We start from the raw sequence: 11,705 nt of genomic DNA on the forward strand, positions 1-11,705 counted from the left end.
TCTATCACTAGCGAAAGCTGGATTCAATGAAAGGGGAGTACGAAGAATAGCTTCCATGATAATAAAATGTTTTACTTTTGAAGAATTATATAATTATATATTAGAGACTTAGAGAAATAGAGGTAGATAAGAGCTCCCTGTGTTCAACCAAACGAAGATTAAAGAAAAAACAGCACGTAGTTAGAGAAAAGGATTGATGAGCTACAAAATAATAACCCCCCACCCACCCCACCCGACCCCTGAATTAAAACACAGAAGAGAGATAGAGATAGAGTCTAGAGACACAGATGATCAATTATGTTTATTGTCATTATTGTAGAAGGAAAGAAAGACTACAGTATAAACACTATAACAGAAAGAAAAGGCTCATTCATGCACTTAGGTCTATGAGGCGATTTTCCTTATATGTTTATTAAGATTATTAACATGAACTACAATGAGTACGACTGACTCAGGCCTGCGTTATGGCCTAAGCATATATATAGCTACATTTTATTCGCCATTAAGCCACGTAGACCCTTTGTCATTATGTGAAGTTTGCACTCGTTGAAGGTCATTGTTGGATAGAGGGCGAGTCGATCTGATACGACGAGTTCCTTGTCTGGATTCGAATGTAGTAGGGCACGCATGAATGAACACGTAATAGCTATGAAACACATATAGATAGAAGTTAATGTGCCCTTGGGGCTGTAGAAGAAGGCGAGGGAAAGGCGCTCCTGCACTGCATTGGCCATGGCGATTACCCTTTGCTCCACGCTCTTCTATATTGCATTGCTCAGCACCTATTAATCAAAATCATTTTCAATTTCATCAGATCAACATGCAGTTGGCTTTCATGCATGCACTTACAACTAATAAGAATCTTGTTAGAGACTGCAGTTGATAAGGAAACAGGCGTAAAGGTCCCCAAACAGAAACCTTTTTGAGTTTCCTTTTGACCAAAGTTGAGTTACTACTCATTAGCAACCATCCAAAACTGATGCATGGATCGTTACATACATGTGCCCAATGACATATATAGAATAGAAAGAGAAAGAGACCTGAATTTGATCGTCGATGTTGACGATGAAGGCATTGGGGGAAGGGTTTTACGGTAACCCAATTACCGCCTCTAAGGACTTGGAGGCCGGGGACACGGTCGTCGGCAAGCAGAAGAGTCAGACCTCCTGGGTCGGAGTGGGGGGAAAGACCGATTGTGAGATCAGGCTGTGGACACTTGGGATAGTAATTCACCCTCATGCACGCACCGATGTCCTCTTTTCCAAACGCATTCTCAAGATTTTCCTCCACCAGTCCCAGGTTTACAGACAAAGTTTTCATCAAATTCTTGCCTAATCTCACCAACTGATCGCCGTACTCCAGCTGCGTCACCTCCCTACATACATTTAATCAATCAATCAACCAAGTGTAAATTAATAATTTTGATGATGAGTGATTTGTCCCGACCTAATAATGGAGGGACACGTGGATACAATCTAGCTGACAGAATGACAGCTCATCCCAAGTGAACTCAAGTCTTCGACGGACCAAACTCGGATAATCGAATCATCTCAGGATAGACCCACCTCGGAAGCAAATCCACCTTGGGATAAGTTCACTTCGGGGCACGAGTGCATTAAGATCACCTCGGTTACTAGGCACCTCGGCGTTCGTAATAGGTCGGACCCGGGGGGTATCAGTTCAGGTAATATTGACTGGCCTCCACATGATAACCCCGAAGATCTCGTAACCGGATTCAATGTTTCACGGGATCACGCCTTGTAACAGCTGGCCTTATCTCCTCTGACCGATTTAGACGGCAACGATATGACTTATCGGCTGGCGACGTTATCTCCCATTAATTCAGTGATAGGACACATCACGGCGAGAATCCCGGAATCACTTCAAAGAACCCGCGAGGAATCCAGTATATAAAGACCCCAACCCTTTGGGGGCAGAGGTACGCGCAATTACTGCTTACTAGCTCTCCTACTTTCTAATCACTTTCAGTGCGCACATACTGACTTAAGCATCGGAGCGACCTCGTCGGGTGAGCACCCCCGGGTTCTCTGATTCTTTCTGTGCAGATTCTCCACATCCGTCGTCTACTGGGAGCCAAGCCACCTCCAGCTAGGAACAGTCAGATTGCGCTCCATCATTCGGCGCCGTCTATGGGAAACGCTTCAAAAAGCCCTTTTCCACAAAACATTTCATATCCAACTTCCATGGCATCTTCCAACGACGCCCGACACAGCACTGACATGAATGTCTCTGGGGGACAACTCCAGGTCCCAACCATGTGCATTGGACAATTCACCGTACCCCTCTTTGTAGAGGGGGTCCCCACACTGAATGTGCCTCAAGTCATTGAACCGGTGAAAGCACCACTCCCTCCTACAGTCAGTACGACCTTCGCAGAACCCTCTGTTATTCCCCTGGTGGTCAGGCAGAATCAACTCGATGACTTGGTACACTACATGCGGGCCATGCAATCCCAAATGCAACAGGTCCAGTAGTTTCAGTTGTACCAGCAGCAAGTCCTCCACCGTGTTTATCAACAACAGTTCCCTCCACTGCCGCAGAATCAACAACCGGTTCCACCTCGGCATCCGACCACGTAGCAAGCCAAGCCTTGCCACAAGAGCGAACGCCCTCCTCGCCGTGGAGAGACCTCCCAAATTCATAACCCTTTGGAGAGTCAAGTCTCGTCCCGTGGCAGGAGGGAGAGACTTATTACTCCTCCCACCTAGCAGCAAGTAAATAGGTCGGGAGACACCCAACCCACCAGGTCTGCTTCACCTCGGCCTTCCCAGTTTGAAGTCCCGCTCGCGGAGAACCAGTTCGGGGTTCTGGCCGTGGATTCTAGACTAGGCCCCTCAATTCACAGCAGCAGCCACCAGCATTCTGAGCAGCTCCCCGCGAGGACCGTGCCTGATAACACAGAAGCCAGTAGCACTAACGCGAAGTCAGTGAAGAAGCAACAGAAGCGGCATCGCAAGGCTCGTCGAGCTGCAGCCCAAAGCCAACTCGACCAGCCCAAAGGAAAGGAAGAAGCGAGCTCGGGAACAACGAAGACTACCCCACTCCTCTCTGTACCATCTCCACTATCTCCCGAGCTCCTGGCAGTTCCAATGCCCATGGACTTTAAAGTACCTCCCCTGGACAAGTACAATGGGTTGTTCGATCCGAATGACCACGTAGGCTCATTTCAATCACAAATGCACCTAGCTGGGGCAGATGAACCTTGTATGTGCGTAGCTTTCTCCACCACTTTTAAAGGGGTAGCTCGCACATGGTATAGAAACCTAGCGCCCGAGACAATCAAGAGTTGGGCGTAGTATGTGCAAATTTTTACCTCGCACTTCATCACAAGCAAGAGGTGTCCAAGGTCCTAGGAAAGCCTACTCGGCATAGTCCAGAGGGAGGGAGAATCCATCCGGAGCTACATCAAGTGATTCAACGATGCATGCTTACAGATTCCTGATTTAGACCCTACTGTAAGACTCACAACAGTCAAAAGAGGTATCACCCACAAAGAATTCAAGTGGCACATGGTCTCCAACAAACCTAAAGACGATACTGAGTTCCTCAAGCTCGCTGACTAGTTCATCGGAACAGAGGAAGAGATGAACCAGAAGAATGAGAACCCATCGGAGAAGAAGAAAATAGAAGGTGAGGCTTCAACTAACGGAGATAACAAAAGGAAGAAGGATGAACTAGCTCGAGGAGGAAGCAAACTTGATCAACCTTTTCGAGCTCCTCTAGTGGAAAGAACCAATTACACACCCTTGAACGTGAAGTGAGCAGAAATCCTCATGGCGATCAAGGATGCTTCTAACGTGAAGTGGCCACCTCGGATGAGAGGAGATCCGAACACCAGAAATAGAAATGTATATTGCCACTTCCATAGAGATCACAGTCATAGCACCAAAAATTGTAAGAACCTCTGCGACGAGATAGAAGAGCTCATCCGTCGCAGATATTTGAAAAATTTTGTATTAAATGATAATAAAAATCAAACAGATCGATAGGGGGAGCAAAGTAGAGATGCTCCTGAGTCCAGCAACAGACAGAACGAGCAGCCACAAAGACAGCTGCCTGAAGAGAGGCTAGAGTAATACACATGATCACCAGCAGATCGATTGTTGCGGTTGCACTTCAGCCGCGACGAAGACATCAGCTCGTGAAAAAGAAAGAGAAGAACAGAATCCTCCGAAGTGGCCAAGGTTAGAAGAGCCCATTTTCTTCACCGAAGATGATGCGCGTGGAGTCCAGTACCCCCATGATGATGCGCTCGTCATAAGGATAAGAATTAATGATTTTGAGGTGAAGCGTGTCCTGGTTGACTCAGGTAGCTCAGTGGACATACTCTTCAAAGATGCATTTGACAAGCTGCAGCTCCAGGAGAGCGACATCAAGCCCGCGGACATTCCCTTGGTAGGGTTCAGCGGAAAGGAAGTCAGGCCCCTAGGAAGAGTTATAGTACCTATGGAGGTCGGAACCTGGCCTAGCATAGTGAGATTCGACCACACTTTCTTAGTGGTCTTAACTCCCTCCCCGTACAACGCCATAATAGGTCGGCCAATCACCCACGCTCTACGTGCAGTAGTGTCCACCTATTACCTGAGTTCCCCATAGACTTCGGAGTAGGGGTAGCGCGAGGTGATCAACTCGAGTCTCGCAAATGCTATGTCGCCGCCCTCAAAGGGAAAGCCAAGGCAGCCGATGACCTCAAATTGGAGCGACCAATGGAGTACCATGAGGAGTGAGCTTCACCAATAGAAGAGACGGTTCTTATACCTGTTTTAGTAGAAGACCCAGCCAGGACTCTCCAAATTGGCGCATCGATTGAGGAGCCTCTACGTTCTCAGCTGGTAAGTTTCTTACTTCAAAATTTAAATGCATTTGCATGGTCAGGGGCAGAGATGCCCGGCATAGACCCTAGAATAATCACTCACAAACTGAACATTGATCTTGTAGTTAGACCCGTTAGATAGAAGAAACACAACCTAGCCCCGGAGCATTGGAGAGCAGTCGATGAGGAAGTCAGGAAGCTTCTCGCAACTGATTTCATCAGGGAGGTCCATTACCCGAGCTGGGTGGCTAACCCCATTCTGGTAAAAAAGGCCAACAGTAAGTGGTGCATGTGCATCGACTATACTGACATGAATCGAGCTTGCTCGAAGGACTGCTTCCCACTTCCCAAAATCGACCGTTTGGTGGATGCGACCTCAGGGCACGAGTTGCTGAGCTTCCTGTATGCTTTTTTGGGCTACAACCAGATCAGGATGGACCCTGCTAATGAGGAAAAAATGGCCTTAATAACCGAGCTAGGCTTGTACTGCTACAAGGTCATGCCCTTTGGACTGAAAAATGCCGGGGCAACATTTCAGAGACTCGTAAAAGGATTATTTGAGCGTTTAATCGACATAAAAATAGAATGTTATGTAGACGACATGGTTGTCAAAACTCAATTTCCAAATGATTTAATAAAAGATTTATATTATGTTTGCACAAATTTAATATGAAGTTAAACCCTAACAAGTGCATCTTCGGTGTCACCTCGGGTAAATTCTTGGGTTACATCGTTAATCGATGAGGTATCAAAGCCAATCCCGACAAAATCAAGGCCATCTTAGATATGAGACTGCCCCGCAAATTGAAGGAGGTTCAGAGGTTGAACGGCCGTATAGCCACTCTGAGCCGCTTCATGTCTAAATCGACAGATCGCTGCCTGCCTTTCTTCAAGGCAATTAAAAGAAGCAAAGACTTTGAGTGGACCGAAGAATGCCAGCTGGCCTTTGATGAGCTCAAAAGGTATCTGACCAGTATCCCGGTTCTAACCCGACCCGATGAGGGAGATATTCTAAAGTTGTACCTCTCTGCGAGTGACGAGGTGGTCAGCTTGGTACTAATAAAAGAAGTAGATCGGGTCCAATGACCCATCTACTACGTTAGTAAAGTTTTGCAAGACGTAGAGACGAGGTATCCAGAGATTGAAAAGCTGGCGTACGCACTAGTCACTATAGCTCGGAAGTTTCAGCCGTATTTCCAAGCTCATACCATCATCATCCTCACCAATAGACCCCTGAGGCAGGTCTTACTCAAGCCCAAGGTCTCCGGTAGGTTGATGAAATGGGCCATTGAACTCAGTGAGTACGACATCTAGTATGAGCCCCGGACAACAATCAAGGCCCAAGCCTTAGCTGACTTCATCGCGGAATGTACCTTCAGCAACGCAGTTCCTGAACCGATTGAGCCCAAGCACAGAGGAGAAGCTTCAGCCAGTGCGACACCTCCCCCGATCAGAGCAGCGCTAAGCTGGGAGGAGGAGCCCTGGATTCTCTATGTGGACGGCTTGTCAAATCAGCAAGGTAGCGGAGCTGGTATCATTCTGTACGGGCCAAGTGGGGTGAAGCTGGAGTATGCACTCTGCTTTGAGTTCATCGCATCCAACAATGAGTGGGGTACGAAGCATTGATAGCCGGGGTTGCCCTAGAAAATGAAGTAAGAGCCAAGCATATCATCATCTGTAGCGACTCCCAGCTCGTGGTCAACTAGGTCACCAGCGAGTACGAAGCTCGTGAGCCAACTATGTCGCTTACTTAGCCAAAGTCAGAGAAGCTCTGCATGATTTTCAATCGTACTTCATCAGACAGATCCCAAGATCCAAGAACGCTGAGGCCGATGCTTTGTCCCGATTAGACAACACAAGTGACAACACCATGAGGACCGTTTACATAGAGAACCTGCCTCGGCCTAGCATTCTCAGGGGGGCAAAAGAGGTTGCTCCTGTTGCACAAGCAAAGCCGAGCTGGATTGATCCACTCGCGAGCTACCTGCTTCACGGGACCCTCCTTGCAGATCGTAATGCAGCTAGAAGGGCAGAGCGATTGGCAACCAAGTGCGTCATAATAGAAGGGAAGTTGTACCGAAGATCCTACACGCTCCCCTACCTGCGCTGCTTGCGACCCTCAGAAGCCAAGCTTGTTGTCCGCGACACTCATGAAGGTTTGTGTGGCAGACACTTGGGGGGGAGGGCTCTCGCCCAAAAAGCGCTTTGACAGGGTTACAACTAGCCAACGATGAAAGCTGATGCACTGGAACTCATCAAAAAATGCAAAAAGTGTCAGAGGCATGCCAACGTCCACCACCAGCCTGCTTCTGACCTGAAGTACCTCACTAGCCCATGGCCCTTCGCGCAGTGGAGAATCGACACCCTTAGACCATTCCCTCCAGCGACAGGACAGAGGAAATTCTTGGTGGTAGCAGTAAACTACTTCACAAAGTGGGCGGAGGCCGAACCGCTGGCGACTATCATGGCCCGAAGCGTCAAAAAATTCTTTTAGAGAAGTATAGTGTACTGCTTCGGACTACCTCGAGTGCTTATCTCCGATAATGGCAAACAATTTGAAGACATCAAGTTTCATAATTGGTGTAGCGAGATGGGGATACAACAAAATTTCATCCTCCGTGGATTGAAAGCACGCCTAGCCTGAGCTAAAGGACTATGGGTAGACGGGCTGCCTAGTGTACTGTGGGCCTATTGAACCACTGTGAAGACCGCCACGGGTTAAACCCCTTTCAACATCACTTACGGCACAAAGGCAGTCATCCCAGCCAAAATCGAGGTGCCCATGCTACGACTAGAGACATATGATGGAGAGGCAAACAATGACGAGCTACGCACCAACCTTGACCTATTTGATGAGGTACGGGGCCTTGCATACATCTGGATTGCGGCCTACCAGCAGAGAGTGGCTCGGTACTATAACGCCAGAGTCAAGAAGTGGGGCTTCCACGTTGGAGACTTGGTACATCGTAAAATCACGGTGCCTAAGCCTAGTGTTGGTAAGCTCGAACTGAATTGGGAAGGATCCTACCGAGTAAAACGGGCACTCGGGGAAGGTACATACGAGCTTGAAACCCTAGAAGGGAAACAGGTTCCCCGGGCATGGAACTAGCAACTTGAGGCGGTACTATCTGTAATCGTCTAACTGGAGAGCAGATTGCGAGTCACTCCCAAAAGTCTAAGGACTAAAAGTTTCGAATTGATAGAAGAACCCGACATCACATAAGACCTAGTCGCCTCTTTGGAATGGGCAGAGTTGAGAAGGGTGGACAATAAGTCACCCCGAAGGCCTAAGGGCTAAGGCACCAAATAGACGGATTTGTCATTATATAAGTCTCAGTCGCCTCTTTGGCATGGGCACCCAAAACCCAGTTGCCTTCTCGACATGGGCGTATAAGTCCTAGTTGCCTCTTTGACATAGACAAAATACCTCTAAACACCTAAGGCATATACAACTTGGGTCTAAGCCCTATGATCTAGCCCACTCTGACACAAAACAACAGGTTGGACCCATTAAGGGACAACCGACATTTAAATGAGTAGCACGAGCGCGAGTTCTTCCTGCTAGTTTGGGTAGGCAGTTCGGGGTAATCCACACTTAGAGAATTCTTATGGTTGTTTATCCCTACTTATTGTCCAGCTCGGTAGCCCGACAACTCGGATAACCTATGCATTTGCTACTTAGATTGGAAGTCACTCACACTCAGAATATTTTTACAAAAAGAGGATGTATTCCATTGACAAAGTAATTATAACTACAAAAGATTTCTTTGTGATCCGAGCTCAATAGCTTCGGGGTGTACATTCATAACTCAAAGGAAAACAGAAAAGAAAGAAAAATTTCTCAAGGAGGATTGCCAGCCATGTTCGAAAGGCCCACTACTTCGACCTCGTCATCGCTTTCCTCCTTTGACGAGTCATGTTCCTCGTCCTTTGCCGTAGCCACTTTGGGAGCTAAACCTGCCATTGTGATAGTGCTGAGGTCAAGACCAGGGACCTTTCGTCGGACCAGATATCTGCATAGCTTGAATCCGGAGCAGTAGGAGCTCGAGCCATACTCGACTTGAAGGACGTGGAAGTCTGAGGACTCCCTGAAGCGTTCAACAACTTTAGTTCTCTCTTCTGACCGTGCCTCCTCGATGGCGGTCTCAAAAATCTGAGTTCGCTCTCGATCTCTCGTTGAAACCGCTTCCTCTCCTCGATCATCTTTGCGATCAGCTCCTACTCCTTCGTGGTCATCGCAGAAATCTGCTCCTTATACTTGGTGTTCTCCTCAGTGAGTGATGGATCTGCTCCTCCTGATCCAGAATTAGCTGCTTCTGGCATTCAACTCCTTTCTTTGCCCGAAGTACCTCACCCTGGGCTAAATCTAGGTAGCAATGAAGCTTTCGCGCCTCTACCTTGGCATCCCGAGCCTGCTTTGACTGGATTGCAGACTGGCAAGCCAATGCGTGAAGGGCAGAGTTAACCTATCAGAAGTGAATTGAGGTCAGTACAAAAAAAAAAAAAAAAAAGAAAAAGAAAGGGAGAAAGAAGTCGTAGGCAGAAGGCTTACGACCATGAAATGACTAGAAGCCAATCCCAAAAGTCATTTCGGGAGCATATCAGCCCATTGCGCAACCTCCTTCGGGAAGACAACGTCCCGACTCTTCCACACCGCGAACACATGGTTCATGATACTCTCCTCCTCCTCAACAGGAGCAAGCTCAAGCTCGACAGCAGGCACTTTTGGCGTAGATCCATCCTCTGGTTCCTGAGGATGGACCTCCTTCTCACAGCCCTCCATTGCAATCACCTTGGGGTCCGCGGGGTTCGATGGAGATCGGTTCAGCAACCTAGACCTCGGCTACTTCGGATACCTGAGCCTCAGGTGCTTCAGATGTCGAAGTCTCCTCCCGATGGAGTCTCTTTGCCCCCTTTTGCTTTTTCCCCTTCCGGGAACTCATCAGGAGGCTTCTTGCATCAACCTCTAGCATCGTAGCTGCAAAAAAGAAAAGAAAAAGCAGTTAGTTGAAAAATCCTAAAAGATGCTTTGAGCAAAAATCTGAAATGAAACCTACCAGGAGGGCTCAAACCAGCTCGCATCAGCGCCTCATCGGCCAAGAAGCTCTTCATCTCGAGGCTGAGGTCCCTCCAAGAGTTAATCACTGCCTTGGTTTCCACATCCAAGATCACCCCAGGGTCCTGGGTTGCAACCCTCCAGTGGTTGTAAAAGACCACCCTTCCGGGTTACGGATGATGAGGTACCATCTTTTCCAGGCCGAAACCTTGTTCGGGCAGCCAGACAGGATCTTAAATCCAGGCATGGGGGAGACGTAGTAGCTCTATTGTACGTCCCCGCATAGACGGGCTGAATTTCGCTTGATCGCGTAGATCGAGCTAAAGACGTCAAGGGACAAAGGTCGGTTGTAGGCGTGGAACAAATAGATGGTACCAACTATGTTCCGAATAGAGTTCGGAAGAACCTGGTCGATGGTGATGTTGTAGAATTTGACTACTTCTATCAGAAAGGGATGAAGAGGAAAGTGTAGCCCTGTTGCAAGCTGCTCCTCAAAAACAGCGAACTCGCTGTGGTCGTGATCCCAAGGATACTGACCTAGTGGAAGACTGAACCAGAGGTCTAACTTTCTATCTATTAAACCATTAATATAAATTATTAGACCCAGAAAAGGCTGGGATAATAAAACACGTCTGTGTATCAAATATATTCCCATGAAATCGATCCACCTGTTAATTGTTGTGCTACAAGTAACTTGAAAATAAACGATCAAGCACAATAATAATTGACTAGTTTAATTAATCGACCGAAATATTAATTCTTGTATGTACAATTGGTTTATTAATTATCTAATCGTCTAATTAACATTCATTTGCGTTCAAAATTCTCAAGTCGAGAAGACCTGTCACAGAAAATCTAGAAAAGGAGTAATACGTCGTTTATTCGATCGACCTTAATAATGGTAAGTGTTGTATATAGATAGATACCTCAATGAGTCCGGGAGGGCAGGTCAGTTGTTTTGATCGTTGAGCACGAGGGGAAGGTAGTGGAGGAAGTAATACTCGCCCCAGTCGAGAATGGCGCCCTTCTCAATGCCCAGTCGACTACCATACCCCCTGTACGTCTTGGGTGAATTGGCGTAAACTTTCTTTTGCCGTAGCGAAAGATGGAAGAATTTTCGCCAAACCTCCCATGTCCGGTGCATCAATTTGGGGCTCACTCCATGTCTGTCCATGCCACAGAGGTGACTGCGACTTGTCTATCCATGCCGAAGAGGCGACTAGGACTTGTCTGCCCATGCCAATGAGGCGATTGTGACTTGCTCTTAGTGCCAAGGTCATAAGTCAGCTCGGCATCATGGCCCTTGGGCTTCTAAGAGTGACGCGCAATCCCTTCTCCAGTTCGGCAATGACAAGTAGTATCTTCTTAGGTTGCCGACATTCTATGCTTAAGGTACTTGCTTCCCTTTCAAGGTCCCAACTCGTATGTACTTTCCCCGAAGACCCGTCTTGGTACGGACCTTCCCAGTTAGGTCCGAGCTTACCAACACTGGGCTCAGGTACCATAACCTTTCGAAGAATTAGGTCGCCGACACAAAAGTGCCACTTTTTGACCCGGGCGTTATAGTACTGAGCTACTTTCTACTGGTAGGCTGCAGTCCAGATGTGTGCTAGGTCACGTACTTTTTCCACTAGCTCTAGGTTGGTACGGAGCTCGTCATTATTTGTCTGCTCGTCGTAGGCCTCCAAGCGTAGCGTAGGCACCTCGATTTCTGCTGGGATCACCACTTTTGTGCCGTAAGTGAGATTGAAGGGATTTTCACTAGTGGCAATCTTGATGGTGGTCCGGTAGGCCTATAGCACACTGGGCAGTTCA

At 47.7% G+C, this 11,705-nt stretch overlaps 1 pseudogene across 1 annotated transcript; it reads right to left on the minus strand.

The window, feature by feature from the left end:
* Positions 1–288: 288 nt before the first annotated feature.
* On the minus strand, positions 289–11,064 carry LOC148871795 (jasmonate-induced oxygenase 1-like; annotated as a pseudogene). The gene is made up of 4 exons (XR_016107278.1): positions 10,817–11,064; positions 1,041–1,375; positions 656–782; positions 289–601 (listed from the first exon to the last, which is right to left on the minus strand). The product of XR_016107278.1 is annotated as a jasmonate-induced oxygenase 1-like (transcript).
* Positions 11,065–11,705: the final 641 nt, after the last annotated feature.

Source organism: Nelumbo lutea, chromosome 2, assembly GCF_056320005.1.
Source record: "Nelumbo lutea isolate HS-2025 chromosome 2, American lotus-T2T, whole genome shotgun sequence".
Classification (NCBI taxonomy): Eukaryota; Viridiplantae; Streptophyta; class Magnoliopsida; order Proteales; family Nelumbonaceae; genus Nelumbo; species Nelumbo lutea.